Source organism: Ambystoma mexicanum, chromosome 3p (assembly GCF_040938575.1).
Source record: "Ambystoma mexicanum isolate Mex_15411 chromosome 3p, UKY_AmexF1_1, whole genome shotgun sequence".
In the NCBI taxonomy this organism is placed as follows: domain Eukaryota; kingdom Metazoa; phylum Chordata; class Amphibia; order Caudata; family Ambystomatidae; genus Ambystoma; species Ambystoma mexicanum.
This window is the reverse complement of record NC_090925.1, coordinates 1128965241-1128985158: the sequence shown is the minus strand read 5'-3', so window position 1 is coordinate 1128985158 and position 19918 is coordinate 1128965241. Positions and strand designations below refer to the sequence as shown.

At 46.2% G+C, this 19918-nt stretch overlaps 1 protein-coding gene and 1 long non-coding RNA gene across 3 annotated transcripts in view; one reads left to right on the top strand and one right to left on the bottom strand.

Annotated features, from left to right (window-relative positions):
• The window catches only part of PDLIM4 (PDZ and LIM domain 4), a 659501-nt gene that overhangs the window by 367034 nt on the left and 272549 nt on the right, over positions 1–19918 (bottom strand). The window lies entirely within an intron of this gene.
• Positions 1–19918, top strand: part of LOC138581300 (uncharacterized) — a 216612-nt gene that overhangs the window by 98164 nt on the left and 98530 nt on the right. For both annotated transcript variants that reach the window (XR_011304511.1, XR_011304510.1), the window contains exon 2: positions 2639–2970. This is a non-coding gene — a long non-coding RNA (uncharacterized lncRNA). The remainder of the gene's footprint in view (positions 1–2638; positions 2971–19918) is intronic.

Genomic DNA, 19918 nt, shown 5'->3' with positions numbered 1-19918 from the left:
CAGACCCAATCACTGTCCTCTGGTCACAGCAAGAGACCTTCAGTAGGATGTAGCTTAACATAATCAAAGCATTGCTTGGTGATTCATTCAAAATAACCCTCCTCTGTAGTTCTGAATGAAAGGCTTACTGCTACTATGGACAATATGGCCAAATATATTCACCACAAACATAAAGCAATAGGGAACCTGCTATAAACACAACAGTTTACTTGAGTTAGCACGACAAAATCACAATTATTTTTGCTGCTTCTAACCAAATTAAAAAAAGGTCATGTGGCAAATAATATGTCTGCCAACTACAGAGAGGTAGATGTGCGAGTGCCTGGGCCCGAGTCCCAGACTTTTGTGTTCCTGGGCAAATCATGTTCTCACCTTTCCTTGCCTGCCAAAATGAGAAGTCTCTAGAACTGATTCAGCTCGCACTGGGTACTGCTCCAAAAAAGCCATACTCCTGATATTGCTAGATAAGGAATAGGGAGATGTGACAATTCATAAATGTATTGTCTCTTGGCATTCTCCCCTGGCAACTTCTTATTAAACTTTACATGAGCACATCTAGTATTACAGACTCATTCTGTGACGTCACTGAATATGCAAATAAGGGGACCCCCACATACCCTTGCAGCTCAGGAAGCTCTGACACTTTGTGTGCGGTCCCTTCTCTGTAGCTACTGGGTACATGGGACACAAAGAAAACAACAGATGGCTTTCTCGTGGCGTTAGATACTGTGGAACACACCAGGCTCAGAGACAGACTAATCAACTCTTTCAGAGCAAGAAGAACTGGCAATGCTCTACTCATTCTTACGTAGCGGGAGACGATGACTCAAATGAAGACAACAAACCGCTTGACAATGTACCCAACTTCTGTGAAGCATCCTAGCTCTCTGCCCTGCTTCCACTGTTCTTCAGGACCTACATGGAAACTCTTGAAGGGGGTGCCCCCCCTTCATGGAGGGATGCCCCAAATGCTGGGGCACAACGCTCTAATGCAATGCAAAGATGGACAGAATCAACTGGTAGAGTTGGGTTGACTCCATGCAAAACAGCACAGCTGACGTCTGATTTTTTTGGAACATATTTCTGCTTTTATAGTGCTAAATGCCACTTTTAGGTCACTTCAAAGTGATTTTGATCAAATGAGGTCTATATTCAGCAAACATGGACCTGTGTGGGCCTCCCTTTCTGCCGGGCTACTTTTTCCTCACCCTCACAACCAAGGACTTTGCCCCCTGAGCCACACAAGGAACAGACTTTGGGAACATATAATCATGTTTGAGCCAAAGATGAGCCAGGTGATCAAGGCATGTGAATGCCCCTCTAACCGACGGCCTGGTCCCCATACCCTGAAAGTCTAGCACCATGTATCTCTTTTCCCTTCTCTGCTTTCTCCTTGGTGCTACCTACCAATTTGACATGTATTACTCTCACTAGTACATACATGTGTTTCACCATGTCACCTCAACCATGAATTTGCAAATGTTTAAATTCCACTCATTCAACACAACGTTTACACACTATGTCACTTACAACTGTCACCTATAATTAACTGTTACCGCATAGCATTGGTGTACCAATATGTCAAAACACTACCAAACTTGACACCGTGAGCACTGTTCTGCTCAGAAAAACTGCAGTTTGGTGCTCACTACCCGGGTGGTTTTTACAACCTATAATGAACAATATTGCCCATCATGTATACTCACTGCAGCCTTGAAAAAGACCCTTGTCGGGTCGAAACACATTTCGGCTTCAAGTGTGTAATTAAATCACTTTTATCTTTAAGAAAACAAATGACAAGACTTCTCTTTTATTGCCTTTCATTTCAAGTAAACTATACAACGTTTTTAATCTACTCTACAGCATCACCCTGTACCTTTCTACTTACCATTATAGCTAAATGGTGAGTGTAATTATTGTATTACATCTTCTGAAAGTACCCTGGCCTTGTCAAGAGGGATCTACGTGATCCAACCACGGCTGATTTTGCCGCGGCCGGAACGTTTGCATGAGAAAGGGGCGAACTAGAACACCCACCCACACCCACAACACACCCATGACACACCCATGACACACCCCCCACCCACACCCTCAACACACCCCCACCCACACCCCCAACATAAACACACCCCACTTACCTTCTTCTTCAAGATGGGTCCCTGCAGCGCCAGTTCCCTTTCACTTCCGTGATCGGGAACCGACGCCGCAGGGTCCTTTTCTTTTTTTTCTTTTTTTTTTACGGAAGGCTGCAGGGGTGTCCCCCACAGCTAAAGTATAGTGATCGGGACGATGCGAGGGACACCCCCGCAGCCCCTGTTTTTTTTTTTTTTACAATGCTACCACCAAAGGATCGAACTTTTGGTGTTCAAACCTTTGGTGGTAGCATTTTTAGATCTAATGGTTCATGCGAATCATTACATTCGGAAAGAAAGTACAAACCCGTCAATAGGGGAGGAAACACCTCAAAGCCTGGGGTGGGAGGCCAACGAGGAAGATATCCAGAGCCAGTCCTAAACCTGATGTGGACGGTGGCCCCAATTCTTGACCCTTGTACAAGCTTGTTTTTAGTCAGTCCTTCTTTGTCTCATGCCATGCCTCTTTGACAAGATGCTTGCCAGTCTTTTTATATATTTTCCAGGGATCAAACATCAGAGCGAGAAACCAATAGAAAGCACAAAAGGGTGAGGCTACACCAGCAACAGAGAACCAGCAACTCGACTACCAACAACCAGTTCCCCTGTCTCCAGCGATAAAATGCAGGTGAAGAGTGAACTGCAAAGAGGAACACAGTCAAAACACTGACTTGCGGTGGCAAGAACAGCCACACAGTGCTACCGAGAGATGGTGGCAAGCAGACCCGGTTGCCACCATCTTCCCTTGACTGCTAGGGACATGTGTGAGAAACGCAAACCCTCGTCACCAAGAGACTTACCTTATGGGCACCCTGTGAGGAATTTGACCATCTACACGGTGAGTGTGCGCCCGCCTGAGCTTTTTGTGAAATTTTAAATGAAATTGAATGATGGTAGATCAACCTCCAGAAAATGTGTGGGGCTGATCCACAAACATTTTCATATGCTCACCACATGACATACGCATAGACCTGTGTACTCTGGGTGAACACAGCCTACACTTGCAGTCTCCCCCCTGTCATATTAAGTTGGGATCCGACCGGTGGAGTACACAATGTATCTCCAGAAGGGGGATGGCCCTTTCCCATGCCATGTCCAGCACAATTAACTAACACAGGTTCCATGGATCCTTTTGTTGAACCCTGTCGCTGGTGGTAGCATTTGCATACTAATCAGAGTTTAATTCAAACAGGCCCACATGGGGCCTGGCTGGAAACACCAACACCCTTTCATAAACACGATGTCAACCTGAGGCCAGCTCCCACCCTCCATATTGATGGACAGTGAAATGTCATGCCTGGGAATGCATGTAATACAGTAGTCATCCGCCCAGGGAGCCCCATTCAGAAGGTACTAGAATGTAGTTTGGGGGAGCCAGAAAGTCTGGTCCCACCCCAGCTTCAAGGGAGATCTACCACTTTAATCAGGAACCATAGAGAGCTCCATTAATCAGAGAGCCCCTTTGCTCCAAAACAGACAGTAAGATGGGTGGAACTTACATGTTTTCACCCCTTTACCTTTTCTGCTGCAAAGAACACTGGTTATGACCTCACACATACAGGATATTGTTGATGGTGACCCAGGATTGGTTCATTAAGGTAGGCTTCGCCTACACCAATCCGTGTGGTCCATTTGGCTTTAACAGCCCCTTGTTTGAAGAGATCATCTGAAGACTTCACAAGGAGTAACAAGAAGAACTCCGCATTGGACCCTTGCTGAAGTTACAGTCTGCCTTACATCTTCCGCCAGTGAGTGAAGGCCAGGACCTCCAAGAGGGAAGCAAGATCCCTCCTCTAAACATCTCCCAGGGAACAGAGGGAGATACCAAATCCAGAGGACCCTGCAGCACCTCCAGAACCAGTTCCCAGCCAGCGCACAGCATGTCCTGGTAGGCTCTGCAGCAAGTTTCCTAAGTGGGAAGTGCAAGAGAGTCTCTGAACCAAACCAAGGACAAGGCAGCTGCCTGCAACACTTTCCTTGGCTTTAGGCTGTCCACCTTAAAGGATGACCCAAGCCCAGTTATGAAGCTAGGAGGAGTGCATCGACAAGCATCTACCGACATCCACCTTAAAGGACATTTTGGAGCCAGTCGAGCCCCTCGAGCTGAAACCGACTGTGATTATGCCGCAGTCGCTAAAGCAGTCCAAGATGCCTTGACCAGTGCTTCAGAACCGCCGACCAGCACTGAGACAAAGATTCCTGACCCCGAGCCGCTGTGTAGGCCAGCCTGCAGCCGTCCATCCAGCTTTGCTCGCCAAACTGTCTGCCACGTGATACCTGCAGCTGTCTCCCATCTTGAACTCTGTCGCAGAAGCTGCAAAGCACCCTGAAACCGACACGACCCTGTAGAACACCAAAAACTCCTACAGCACAAGATACATTGTGGTTCTGTCCCTCTGGTGCTTCTCCGAAGGAACATAGTGACATTTTACGACCCATTGCTCCCTTCGTGCTGAAACCAAGTATCCTTGAACTATTGAAATAAATTACTATACCGACTCCCCTCCTGTCAGTATTCAGAGTGCATCCCTTTTCCTCCTTTGAAACTGTCTGTCCTCTGCATTCATTTACAGGGTGGGTTGTATTTTGTGGTGTGCTAGAAAGGTCTGTTGTGATAATAATAAAGCAGAATATTGATACAACATTGACTGGACAGTCCCTTTTATCGTTGGGTGATAATTGTATTTTCGCTGGGTTGCAACTAACCAACGATCCACAACCTTTCGGAGATAAGCCTGCCGTTCCATCAATGTTACCAAAATTGGAAATGGAGGTTTATAATTTGCTTGTGTTTCCAATCTGTTTGTATCCCTTCAGGTGTACTAGAGGTGTGGGGCTGATTGATGGTTTAGAAACCAATATTCATCCCTGAGCCACTGGTGCCACGGAAGTTGATTCATCACACACCCGGAACAAGGCCCCCTAACACGAACAAAGACACTGGAATTCCTGAGCCTCAGTTTCCGTTCCCAAGTGGATCCACATGATGGAAGTGGGTAGGGCTTGGCATACTACTAACTTTGACTGACATCTCACCATACCCAGAGAGTTAGGTAGAGCAAGATGGGCCAGGGACAGATAGCCGATTCACAGAGAGGCGGGTAGATTAAAGGAGATGACATGAAGCAGTGAGTGTGGATTATTCGTGTGAGGTCAGAAGACGAGGAGGAGGATGACAAACACATCAGCAGGAGGGGGGAAGGAGCAGTGTCGGGGAGATTTATAAAGAAGGTGAATTGTATTGCGATGTGAGTGTGTGGGTTAGGGTGGTGAGTGTGGTTAGAAAAATTAGCGTAAGGAGTGACTGTGAAGGGTATTGTTCTGGGTGAACGTTGGTGTCTGAGCACTAGTTGTAGGGAGGAGGCACAGCAAGTGGGAGAAGGGAATAGTAGTGTGGATGAGTGAGTAGTGGTATTGGGGAGGGAGTCGTATTGTGGAGGAGGGAGTAGTAGTGTGTAGGTGATAGTACTAGTGCAGAGGAAGAAATAGTAGTGTAGTGAAGTGAGGAGTAACATCAGAGGGTGGAGAACGAGGCATAGAAAGAGCAAAAGGCATCAGAGGGATGTAAGATCGGAGGTAGGAGTGAGGAGAAGTGGTAGAGTCAAGGAAGGGGAGTAGAATAAAGAGCAGGAGAGGGAGAGGTGAGAGTGAGACTAGTAGAATGAGGGCTCAATCCAAGGGCCATCTATTATCACAATTCCAAGTGCCTGTAAAACACTAACCACTGAATTGAGTAGGAAAGTTAGGAAGTCCCTGGGGAGGTTTAGTGAGAACAGGCAATCTGCCTGTAAATCCTCAAAACTAGTTGAAGGCAGAATTAGACAGTACGGGCCTCATTACGAGTAGGGCGGTAAGGGATACTGGGCACCGGTAAGGAGACCGGTGCCGGTAATCCCTTACCGCCCTACTACGAGTTCCCTTAGCGGGTCCCTCCTTTAACGTCTGGTTTGACCAGGCGTTATGGACGGGACCCGTTAAGGGAAATCACAGCCAATAACGGTCCCGCAATGTGCGGTACCGTTATTAGCGCCTTCCCCATTCCCCATAGGGGCTCAATGGGAATGGGGAATGGTTTGGTGAATGGGGATTTACCGGTCCCGCCAAGGTCGGACTGGAACGGTAAGTCCCCATCTCACCAAACCGGACACGGTACCGTTATTGGTGGTAGTCATGGCGCAAATAGCACCATGACTACCACCAACCTCGTAATGAGGGCCTATGAGTCAACCTTCTGTATCTACTAACCTGGGCTCAGGGATGTCTGTGTTAGGGAGGAGGTGTGATAGAAGACGAGAGAAAGAGGGACTGTCCTAGGGCTCACACAGATTTCAATAAAATAAACATTCTCCATTCTTGTAACTCAGTGTATGTGTACAACCTAGCAAGATCATGGGGCGACGATTCTATGCTATGTTATGTTACTGGGTCTTGCTAGTGTACAGCTCTTGCCTTCTGTGTGGACTCCTGTTGCTCTGACACAGAATGTTGCAGCCTACCTCGGTAGGAACCTACACCCGAGAGATTATATTACAGCAGGCTTAAGCAATCTCTACTGGCTTCCAATGAAGGGTGGTTACAAATACAGTAGCATCTTGGCCTGACCTACTAGTGCCCATTTTAATCTCCCAACATGCCAACAGGGATTGCTGCTTGGATTCTCCATCGCCACTAAACTGCTCATTAATCCAATGTCGCGAAGTAGAGTCCTTACGGTGGTGGACCGGTGATCAAAGTCAGACTGGTTGGGGACCACCAGTCAGACAAGAGATGCCTAAAATCTGTGAGCATGGTGTTCAGAAGAGCCTTTCAGCACTTAGCCATGCTTTAATGAACTATGCCATGGGAGTCCTGCCATGAAAGCGGGAGCCACGAGAATGTGGGGATCCATGGCCGCATGAATTTCTAGGGGTTGCAGATTCATGAGAATCCCTGTCCACGAGCGTTCAGCTCATGAAGCCACTTATCTTCATCTCTTGTATCCCGACTCCCTTTTCAGGATCATCCTTCCAAGTAACTCACTTGGAGGCCTGAATCGAGAGACGGCATGGAATGCCGCAACACAACCTCCTTCAGTACATTACTCCTGCTTCACGGTTCACCATTCTCAGGGAGATGACCAACCATGCAGATTCCCCCAAGCTCGGAATCGCACATCAAGGTTCACCCAGTGCAGAGGTAGGCTTGCTGTATTCAGGCCTGGGCTACTCATTCATAAACTCACAGTTCTGAAAATCTCTGTGTAAGACGTGCTCCCCGGCCCACACATTCTTTCAGCTGCCCCGGAGGATGTTGAACACGTTTACTTGTTCGCAACATTGGTAACATTGCTAACAGCAAAGGTTTGTTAGATACAGCGCCCAAGCAATTTTATTTATTAATTTGGAGGTGTAGAGCGCACTAAAAGCCCACAGGCATCGAGGCGCTGTTGCATGAGATTGTCTTAGTTGCATGAATTTTCTTAGTTACGTATGGATACTTGGCTCTTGTTTACAGGGAGCAAGCGGCCAGGCGAGCCCGGATTGGTCAATCAAAGACAGACAGAAGCCGGCTAAGTCCTCGTCAGTCAACACTATGGACACAGGTGTACCCTCCCCCGGCAGAGTCTGTATGGCAGGTTTCGTAGATTGTGTTGCCTGCCCCTCCCCCACTCACCCTGTCTCTCTGTGTCTTTCTCATCGCTAGAAAGCCACCAGTTAATCTCGCTGGAATCAATGGCTTTAGGCACAGAAAATAGAATGTTCCACTTCGCTCCCGTGGGCTTATGTGTCTGCATTGCTGGGAAGCTGGGAGTCTGTGAGCAGTCAGGCTCTCGCCGCGGGACACGGGACTCGGCGCCCTGTCACCCCTGCACTGCTCTTCCCGGGTAGCTGCCTTGGAGGGTGGGCTTGTGTTTCATTGCAACGTGCGACACGGAATGCACATGACCTGACCACGTATTCCTAGATGTTCTTGGCATACACAGCTTTTCCATGTAACTACGTTGTAATAACTGTGAAACAGGCCATAGCATTACATTTTCCATGCCACGGTTCATGACCCATAATTCTGGTATTTGGCACTCCCGTGGCTGAATTTATAAAGCGTGGCTAGTGTTTTTGTTAGGCTATGGGAATCGTTTAACCCATCTGCAACCACGGCTTCAGGGAGAAACGCCCAGACTTAGTGGTCAACCTGGTAGTGGAACACAAGTGCATTGTCATAGGGAGAGACTTTAACGTTTGGTTCGAGGAAGAGAACTAAACTTCGGCCAGTTCCCTTAATACTCACCTGGCAAGCCTTGATCCCAAAGACATGGGCAATGAAGACACTCATTCTGCTTCTCCTACATTAGACCCAATTCTCTGCGGAGAAGTACTTACCACTATGACCCCCTCCACTCCGATTATCTGAAGTGACCGCCTCATGATCCCTTTTTAAATCAACGCCCCAACCTGCACACACCCACAACACACAAAAGCCTACCAACCACTGGAAAATGGAACTGGAGAAACCTTCAGCTAGATACATTAGCAAACGTAATGGAGACTACTAAGCCCATGATTCCCCTTGGCTGACACCTTTGCAAAGAAACTCCGTAACTGGATGACGAAAAAAGCCTGGATAACCTATTCCCCACATCACAAAAAAGAAGTGGCAAGCTGGTTCCCCTCACAACCAGGAGCACACAAGAAAACAAACTGAAAATTAGATCAGTCCTGGTGAAAACACTACGACCAGGCTCAACATTCAAACACCATCAGCAAATGTGCTTGTTTAAAGCAACTGTCTTAGAAGCCAAGAGACTACAGTGCATCTAAAGAATCAGAACAGCGGGCAACACACAAAAGGAAATGTTAAAAACAACAAAACAAAAGCTCTGATGGCTGGAAGGTTTAGAAGTAATCTTAACCTCTGGCATCACCCTGGGCAACTCAAAAGACCATTGATCTTCTCTTGCCAACCCATTACAGAAATGGAAGAGACAATATGCAAATCAGCTGTGCTCCCACCTCAAAAGGGGCAGTCCAGCCCAAACCACTTGGTCACATGCCTTCTGCACGACATTGCAAGCAACCCCAGACATGTTTCGGCCTCATTGGGCATCATCAGTGAGGAGTAGCTTGAGTCTCTAGGATCAGGAGGCACGGGATCCACATCTGGGCATCCCCGTCCCACTCAGAAACACTACGGAATCTCTTCTCGTTGATCACAATTGTGGCACACAAGAAGATCATAGCCATTCAGGTAGTGACCAACCCATGGTCATGTGGACGGGTCAAATAGGCAGACCTGGCGTCATGCCCAGGTGTTGTGTTTGCATAGTCCGCGCTTCAGACTGCACATTCTGTGGTTCCATCGCTAGTTGACGTAGGTAACAGAGATATTTGGCAAGATCTTCCTTTTTAGCTTGCAACATTTTGTATTTTTGTAGAGTATTTTTATTATTATTTTGTCAGTATAAAATACAGGCCTGTATTTAATAGAATGCAATGCAATGGAATCCCAAAAGGCAGGACTTGCAGGGCAACTTGCATGGGCCAAATTGATATGCCTTTCATATGCATGTGTGACACCATCACCTACTTTTAGCCATTGTTTGAAATAGCCAGCATCTTGATCTTATGCATGATGTGAAGTCCCCACCCCCCCAAATAATACACAGTTAGTTAAACTTGGTGTTTTTTGTTTAAGAAAAAGGTTTACATTGTAAATTAGTCTACTCAGTGCCTGACTAGGGGGGTGTCCTAGCCATGGCCAAAAGCCATTCCCTGAGCAAAGTGGCCGCACTGGGTAATTTGGTAGGGCTTGAGGCAAATACAAAGGTAATTCCATGGATAAATTGCCCACCATACCCAGAATGGCAAATGACAACCCTGCAGAGCCAGACTAATTTCCAATGAAGTTATTCAAGAGTGAAAGACCTATATGGTCACTTATTTTCACACTGGTATTGAATACTTTATTTCATCTAATGGCTATACCAGAAAGATGGAAGGAAGTGACAATTAAACCAATTTTGAAAAATAGGTGAAAGAACAGATCCTGCTTGCTTCCGGCCAATCTCCATAATTGATAACACAGTGGGTGATAAATGCTAAAACAATGTAATGGGCGCAAACCAACAGAATCATTTCAGATTTACAATGTGGATTTTGGGAGGCTATGGGTGCCATATATCAGACCCTGAACCTAAGATCAATCTTGGATATGTATGTTCAAAAACAGAAAAGTTCTGTCTTCTTAGCATTCATGGATATCGCGGCGGCATATGACTGCGTAAATCATAACAAGCTCTGGATTACATTACAGGGTCTTGGAATGCCCAATTTGTTACTATAAATATTGATCGAAAGTCGACAAAATCTAACAGTGATAGTGGGATATAGTAGCAAGGGCAAATTAACCCAGACATTAGGGTCAAAGTGTGGAGCAAGGCAAGGCTGTGACTAATCCACACTTTTATACAACTTATTTTGTGAACTCATCTTCATCTGAATTATGCAAAATAACAAGTGACGTACCGAATAGGGGAGGTCATAAAATGTGTGTTTCTGCATATGCAGATGGCGCGGTTTTGATTGCACGCACAATAAAATGCCCTACAAATATTGACCAAGGGCGATTCTGATTGCACGGCCATGCAGGACCTAAAGGAAAAGATAAATACATCAAAAATCATGCAGATTAGTAATTTCAGAGCATGCGTTGGTCCAATATTAGTTGCAGGAGGGAAAATGGAATGGGTTTCCTCCTTTTGCTTCCTTGTTGTCACTGTATCATAAAATGTCAAATGGCATCAGACTATTAAAAAACAAGCTCTTAAAGTGGCACAGGTTTGTGATTCCATGCTAAGGTATGGGAAAAATTGGGAGGTCTAACTATAGAGCACATTGTCCTCATATACAAAGCCAAATCTCTACCATTGCCCCTGTACAAGCGGGTGTCTGAGGCCATTATAGCCCGGAGGTAATTTAAACTAAAGAGAACCAATTCCTTTGGGTTCCATCTGTTAAATTCGCTGCATAAATGGCACAAAATATCGCGGCAAAAAAGCTGTGGTTTTGCCACAGCAATCCATGTAAAGGATGCGGGGGACACCCCCGCAATCCCTGCTCCCCTTAAATGGTGTAATGGGGTACACCTTTAACGGGTCAAACCACAGCTTTTTTGCTTCGATTGTTTGTATAAACGACATTTTTCACATGATTTTATCACTGGATACCTTCCTTTGGGCAATAACGGGAGTACTTCAGGGATCCCAGGCTACCTGCTACGTAAGGAATGTGGCCCTACTCATGTTGTAGACTATATATAGGGGTGCCATCCCTAATACACTGGGCACGGCTTTGGTGGAATTCACATCTGAGTCTCACTACATCGTTAGTTGAAGACATTACGAATTCTGATGTGCACAATATCTCTGCTCAGCTAAATTATATCAGATCCTCATCAAAGAATCTGGGACTCAAAAAGCTTTACATGACCTATGACAGGACCAGCAAGGATGATTCTGGGAAGATAACTAAAGAATTTCTCTTATGAAGACCTGCACATAGAGAACAAAAGGAATCTAGAGCATGCAGTTCAATTTCACGCATAAAGTATATCTGGGCTCAACAAACTATGTGTCATGGTTCGATAACCCAAGAAAAGCGGGAATATGGTGTGCCTCAGGTCAAATTTGCTATTTGGAAAAGGTACTGGCTCTTGCTTCAAGAGTAGTCCCAATGGGGCAACGCAAATGCCTCTGCAACAGGCCCGGGCCGGAGAACATTTTACATGTGACCTTCTTTCGCCTTGTTGATTCTAATTTTAGAAAGAGATATCTCTTAGCAAAGCTGAAAAGATGGGGAGTCAGAAGGCGCACGCAGCCTTTCTCCAAGCCCTAGCCATCCCGGATTGGCATTCTGCGCCTTCTATTTAGTCCTTCGCTGAAAAGGCTTTATCATTCAGAAATCGTCCGTTACAGTTGGATTCGTCTTAATCAGGGGTCACGTCCTAAAAAGTAAAATGGGGGGACTCAACAAACTCAATGGGATGTGACATCACCAGAAATTAGCATATCAAGGTGAAATATGCACATGTCATTAAATTGGCTTTGCAAGACCACCCAAATTGAACAGGACGAATGGCATTTGACTTTCATAAAATCAACACACACACACAAGACCAAGACAGGATATTTTCTTCTAATGGTGTTTTTGAAAACATTGAAATGTGCGCATGTTTTAAACTCCAGGAACCAATACAAATGTTTTCCCTGGGACTTTCAGTACCGAAATGGGATATTTCCCCTTTAGTTGTTTGTCAGCTTTCATCAGGTTATATAGTGCAGTGGTGCACTGGTGAAGTGTCCGGCCTACGATTGGGGGTGGCTGCCCGAGGTCGGCATTCATTCACAAATTCAAAGAGGACATCCAATGTTTCTCTTTTAGCTGGTGGGGACTGAGTCCTCACTCTGAATAAAGTGCCCCCGCGTATACCCTTGACTTGAGCCCTGGTCTTAATGTTATCTCACATTTACATGTTTGGTTGTAGACTTGTTTTGCTGCATGATTTAGGATTTTTTATTGTGTTATATGTTTCGATACGTTATTGCATATGATTCTTTTATGAAACTGATCCATTTTCGAAATAAAGATGTGTTCGATTTGAGCAGATGTGGTGGCGTGGAGGTCCCACGGGACAGCTGAATATCAGGCACCACAGCACAGTCCGTGCCAAGGCACTAGATTGGGCGGTTTGGGTGAGGAGCAGCGTGGCCTTCTGCAGCCCCTGCCGAAGAGGCTCAACTGGTAGCTTGTGTGTGGAGGCGAGAGGCACAGCATGGCGGAAGGTCTCAACATTTGCTGAGAAGTTCTTCTCTACTGAGCCTTGGTTGTAAGATACACACGGAAGGCCGGTTAGTGAATGTGGACATGTGTCCATATTCTGTTAACAGAGAAGCCGTTGTTTTCCTGAGCTGTGTAGCCTAATGCCAATTTATCAAGGGAAATATTTTATTATGTTGTTTTCTTTGTCTTTTGGGCCTTGGACACAACTTTTCTAAGAGCTCTTGGGGCCCGCGCTCCGCACAAATGTTATTTGTGGGTGGCAAATAAATGAGTAAGAAAGAAGCCAGAAGGGATGTTGGTGTGTGCTGTCAGAATGATGTTCCACAATCCCTACTGTGGGCTACTGGTCTCCTTCTTCTCTGCTGCTTTCACGTGATGTCTCACATGTGGGATGAAGGCAATCAGGTCTCAGAAATTGAGAGATTGCATTCCATGGCAGTCTTGTGATCTAGGTCTGTCACTATATGTTCAGAGTTTTGATGTTTTTGTATAGATGTGTTACTTGGAATATTATTAAACCAATCATTCTTTTTGATTTTGTAATTTGGCATCCCGCATTTCCCTTATCTTAACATTAACCAAATTTCAAACTTCTCTGTGCTGGCCTTATTTTTTTGAACGTGTCCATTTGATATATAGCATGGCAATAATCATGTCCTGTTAGGGCCTTTCAAGGCTCCCAAAAGAAATGGGGCCCACACCTTGCGTCCCTGTGACTCAGACAAATAAAGATGTATAGCTTTTCTTAAGTGGTCATTTACAGTTTCAGCTTCCTATTCTTTCTTTTTTCTGCTGTACAGAGGCCAACACACTTGTCCTGTGATGATATGCAGCTACTCGCACCCTCCCACCTTTGCTTTATCTAGGACTTTGCCACAGAAGGAAGCCCCAAGGTGGGACTGATGGTATGCACGTATAATCGAAGCCGTTATCAGTGTCCATAAACTGTGCAATGCGACAAAACAAGTTAAAGAAAGCTTGGCTGTTTCTTTTATTTTATTTTTTAAAAGTTTGTAACAAACTGTAATAAAATAAAATAAATAAATAATCGAAGCCGGTATCAGTGTTCATAAACTAAAGGGTGTGCCACTCTAAACGTGCCTTTGCTATCAAGGACATACCTCTCCAAACAATGCTCATTAATCGCTGACATCTTTTATCCTGATGTCAGCTTTTTGGTGTGAGGCAGCAAATGTGGCTGGAGATGATCGAAGTTGAAGGTGGGGCTCATGGTATGCAACCTTATTGATAAACCCACCATTAAGTCACCTTTTGGGATGTGCACTGGGAAACATCCTCCAGTATAACGCATGCACCACACAGCTGCCTCCCCAAGCGAAGTCCTTTTACCATGCTGCACTGAATTAATTCTTCCCATTCCGTATATTATATACTCATGTCATATGTGTTCCTGCCAAACACACTGCACCCACTGAAACTACCCCTGCTCCAAAACATATCTACCATTAAGTGCTCTTTTGCTTTTCAAAACCATAAACTGCACCAGATCAATGCATGTGTCTGGTTGTTGTATGCAGTCAGCATTTCCCAGCTGCAGGCCCACCGGAGGCCATTTTGAAATGGGGCCTGCATATCTTCTGTTGGGCCTGGCCGGACAAAGGCCTCTCTCTCTCTCTCCCCCTCCCCACGGCGGGTATTGCGGCCCTTGCAGAGACCGGGGTTATTGGCTGGAACCACTTTGCAGCGGGCCAGTGACAGCCGGGGGAAAGTGACTAATTGCTTTAATAGAGGGCCATATTCATTGCGCGAGGGATTCTGGTCCTTTGACATTTCCTCACATTGCAGATGTGAATCTGGCCGTTGCTGCATTCCTCTGCAAGGACCCGGGAGAGTTAAAGGCCAGATGCGGTTCCCGAACTCCCCCACCCCCCCCGAGGTTTCCACTGGGCAAAAACATGAAATGAATGCCGGATTGTTAAACCTGCCTGACGAATCCAGAAAAACAAATGCATTTTATTTGGTGTAGCGCTGCCAGCAGGATCATGTTTTCCAAAAATCCTCCAAGACTTTTTTGTCTCCAAACCATTCGTGTGTGTGTGTGTGAAGCAGCTGGGGTGTAATTCCCGGCCCTGCCCAGAAAATCCGAGCTCGACAATTATCAATAAACACATGTCAAAGGTGAGGTCTGCTGGAGCCTAAGAGCAGAGTTAGCCTCGAGCTGCTTCAGCAACCAGCCCTAATCGGTCTTAAGGTTTCCATGTAAGCGATCGAACATTATAGGCGCCTTGAGGGGCACGTAATGGAGCTGTGAAACAGCTGGGCTCATTATAATAGTACTGTTATAAGGATGCTTGTATTATGCCCCTTACAATAGGCACGTTTGTTATTAAAATGCTTTCCCACTATCAAACATAAACCACGTACCCCATGTCTGAGGGTCAGTGACGTATACAAACCTTTACATGAGAAAATTCCAATTGCACACGCACACTTGTTATCGAAACGTGCCCAGAGGCAATCAGACCCTGCCATCCTCAGGGAGCACTTTGGGGTACGTGAGGGGTCTCCGGGATCCTGAGCCCCTACTCCAATGGAGAACATGGTTCCAGACTGTAACACTATGTGGGAGATCCTAACCCCACTGCAAAGTGAATAGGTTGTGGCAGGAGCTGCGTTGACAACGTTGGCACATGTCAACCACCTGCAACGTCAAAAGCATGTGTCATACCATCGGACACGCCCCTTCTGGGCCTCCTGGTCCTTGACGCGTCGGGGCTTACACTCTGTTGTACTTCCAACATGGCCGTAAGCACAGAACGCTGCTTACCAGCCTTCACGTCCGATGCAGCACGTTCTATAAATTAGCCACACCCCTGCGTCCCCGCGCGTCTCAACACTACTGTTAGCTGTGGCTAGACGTGTGCTACGTAGTTCGCCTTCGCGGAACTCTGTTGTTTCCTGGTTCCCGGATCCTCCGCTTTCCCCTACTATCCTTTCGCCTTCTTATTCAGCCTTCTCCGAGTGCACCTTCTCCTTATCCTGGACTTCCTGGAGTTTCCTATTGATCCCGGACATTGAAGCTGAACTAACACTGGAAGCCGAAGACGGCGAGCGGGCTTGTACAAGACCCGTACCGTACTGAAGAAAACTCCTCCTAAAGAGTCCATCAAGCAGCGAAAACAGTTGAGAAAGGGGGAAACCTGTGACATCATGTTGCTTTGCTGCTGAATGCACGTGTGTGCCAGGGAGTGGCTGTTTTATATGCTTGCTAATGGACGCAAGATAACAGGACTGTGGGTGCTCCGGACAGGGCAACAGACGTTCCAATGTCTTCATCAGTGTTCAGGATGAGGGACTTGAAGGCTTCCAGCAGTTCTTTTGAGCAATCAAGTCGGTTGCCTTCCCTGACTCAAAATGGTGATTGAGTCGAGTCGAGGTAGTATGCTTCAATGTTAATGTTGAAGGATATTTGTACCGAGCACTATCACCAATGGAGTGGTTCACTGGTGCTCTGGAGGGTCTGAAACAAAAAGGGGGGTAGGTTAGGGCGTGTTAGTAGGACAAAGTTTGGAGAAGAGCAAGGGAGCTGTTGGCAGCTTCAGATCAGTTAACACTGTTCGCCAAGCTTACTGGTGTGGTACTCGGTTCTGAGAGCGTCGTGTGCTGTTGTGTGGGGGTCTGTGTGGTGTGTTCGTTGTTGCGGTGTGGTGAAGTGCTTGCGGGTTGCTGCAGTTTTAAGAGGTGTGGTTGTGTTTGATTAGAGTGTGAGAGGTGTGTGAGGAGTGGTGGGCTTTTTAGTAGTTTTTGGGGTGGTTGGTTAGTAGCCTTGTTGTTAGGAGAAATGCACACTCCTATTGTATCTCCTTTATGATTTAGAGAAGGTTGTCTTCCTTTCAGTGATTAAGTTTCAATATGAAAAGGCTGTCTCATCTCTCTGTCATAATGCTAATTCAGCTACTCTTTGTATTTCTATCTTTGTATTTGGCCAGCCCTTTTATCCCAGTTTGTCGTTGCTGCAGCCTAGTCCTTGCGGATCAATTTATTTGTGACCTGCGCCCGTACCCTGCGCCCTTTCTGAGTGGGTAAGGTTGGTTGTAGTGTTAGGCATGTTTGCTGTTATTCTGTCTTCATGGGGTTGTCGCTCGTGTTCTGTTCCACCTAGCATCGACTCTCTTGTTCTTGTAGGGGTTTCCCTTAGTCGGTCCTAGGTGTTGTCTGTGCCATCATTTATTCTGTCATGCTGTTCTTTGTGTTTCCTGTTTGATTTTTTTCAGTTGTTTCAGTTTGGTTCCAAGGTGTTGAAGAGCCAGGTTTCTAGAAGTTTTCTAAATTTTAGGTGGTCTTTGGTGTTTCTTATTTCTTTCGGGAGAAGAATGGGTCGGACCAACGTTTGGGCAGCTTGAAGAGCAGTTCAGCATTTTGCAGTTTGCAGAGGGACAAAAGCAGCACCTCATCAGAGGTGTAGCCAGGATTGTTTAACAAGTGGGGCCTGAAGCTAATGCAGTTGGGCCCATCGCAGTGACATTAACATCTGTAAATGCCCACAAAGCGCGAGAAGAGTGGGCATTTACAGATTGTGGGTGGGCCTTGCTCACTCAGACCCTACCCTATCTACGCCTCTGCCTCAGGACCTGTAGTGGCTCAAAGTGAATCAAGCAGGTTCGAGGAGATCTTGAGGGGTTACGCAGGGTTCTGAGCGGCTCCTGTTCTTCTAAGTTGCTGGAAGGCCCAATCCAGAGTCTCCAGGGACAAGGTGAGTCCTTTGTTGTGCACCGCCTCATCAGGAAGATAGTCTGGCACCTACAGGGTGTCATTCACCTCCATTGAGCAGGACCCTGCTTCTAGTACACAGGCAACATAGAGGCCTTGGTCCACAACAGTGGCACTCCCATGTGTTCCCTGGGGATGATTAGGAAGACAAGCTTTCCTTTGCCTTGGAGCTCTCTGGCTTCATCTCTATGGCATGGGACTTTGGGATAGACCATATCCCCTGCATAGTTTGATTTGTAAAAATCAAAAAAGCTCAGGCTATCCTGCCCACACCGGGTGGTATTCTGTCACCAAATATGCCACTTGCATCCTGTTACTTTATATCACTGATAGGCCTGGTTGCACCCCCAACCTCCTTATAGCCAACTGCTGCAAAGTCATGGTGAATGCTTTGTAAGCTCAATGACCCACAAATATTTGCAGACAAACCCAGAAGTCTGCCACAAACAAGCACCCTTATGACGCCTCAAACCATAGCACCCTATGGCTTACCTCCACAGCATCCCAAAAAACAAGGAAAACATTTGTCTACATATAGTTCAATTGAATTGTAAACAGAAAGAACGTTTAACATGCATCAAAGGGTGTGGGAGTGCAACTTCCAGGCCCAAATACATCAGTGCGGCATGCTAGAGGGCCCTGTGGGGGATTGAAGTAGCCTGCCCCTTCTCGCGGGAACCCTCATGGTCAAGGACGGGGCAACCTCAAACATTTCAGATAAATGCCAGAAAGTGTGTAAAACCCAGAATCTTCAAAAGATCCACAAACAAGTCCACCCAGGCCAAACTACTGGCCAATTCCATTCTCCTGTCAGTATTTGCGAACAAACAAGCTAGTGCATTGGAACTACATCATAAAGTATGTTTTCTCACATTTGTGTCCATTTAAAGGATAATATAACACAAAACTGACCAAAGATTTGTTAAAAGTGAGGACCAACATGCTGGAAGCTTTATGAGAAATTCTTCACATCAAATGGATGTGGGGCGGAGGAGAGATGGAAGAAAGGGTGCAGTGAGAATAGGAAAGAGGGTAGGGGGAGCAGCATACACATATGCATTTATATGCATATGTGTTTGTGGGGATGGGGGAGTGGGAATGGGGTGAAGGGGTGAGGAGGTGGTATAGGGAGGGGAGCGGGGGGGTAACCACACTTTTACAAAAATACTGGTTGCAATCATGAAGACAAAAACTAGGTGCAGACTTTACAAAAGAAGGCTATGAAAAGACGGAGAGCCCGCCGGGAAATCTGAAGAGTCTCCTGTAGGTCAGTCAGCCATTGGAATTATACCATAACACAGCTCCCAAGGCCAATCGGCCCTCCAAGGACCCAAGACTGGAACCAAACTAATTCGACTCAACCTAGACAGGACCCTCAACACTGGACATCAGAGCCCCTTTTACCCAACACATAGCCTCGATACACGTGTCGGCTGACCACTACTAAGGCTAAATGTCTCAGTTTCAATAAATAACACTGAACCCACCAAAATACTGTGCGGATATTCATCCTTTTTCAATATACCAAGTGTGATGTAACCAGGAACCGTCTCTTTTAGTGTACCATAACATGATTTCAAGGCATAGCTTTCCAGAAAGAGACGCGTCACTGCTCGAACAGACATATGCCATGGGTTCTCTCTAGGCAAAATTCACACAGATGCAAGTTACAGGTTAAAATACTTTACAAAACGCTCTGGCAGGGCTGCCATTCACACCTGTTGGGTGAAACTGGCTGTTTTGTTTTTAAGTGAGGGTTACCCGCTAAGCATCATGGAAGTATAATTTAGAACGGATAACCTCATGCTTGTGAAGGGGGAGATTGCATTCGGGTGGGCTCCATCTTATTGCCAAGAATTGCTGGCAGCCACATTGATAGCATGGCTTTGTGCGCACACCATATTCAATGCGATAAGCACTGTACATTTTAAAAGGAAATATGCGTGCGTTTGTATTGTGTTGTTTGTGTGTACATGCAGATGTGTGTGCATTCCCATGTTATTTTCAAGGAATTAAACATAGTAAATGATCAAGAGAACTACAATGGAAACTGACATCATCAGTGCCAGCACTGCAATGAGGCAATTGTAGGGGGATGCCTAGGGCGAGACTATGGGCCTCATTACGACCCTGGCGGTAAGGGGTTTACGCCAGCGTTAGCTGCGCCGACCCCTTACCGCCAATTACGAGGTCCCTTAGCGCCATGGCGCTTTTAACACCTGCTTTTAGCAGGTGTTAAAA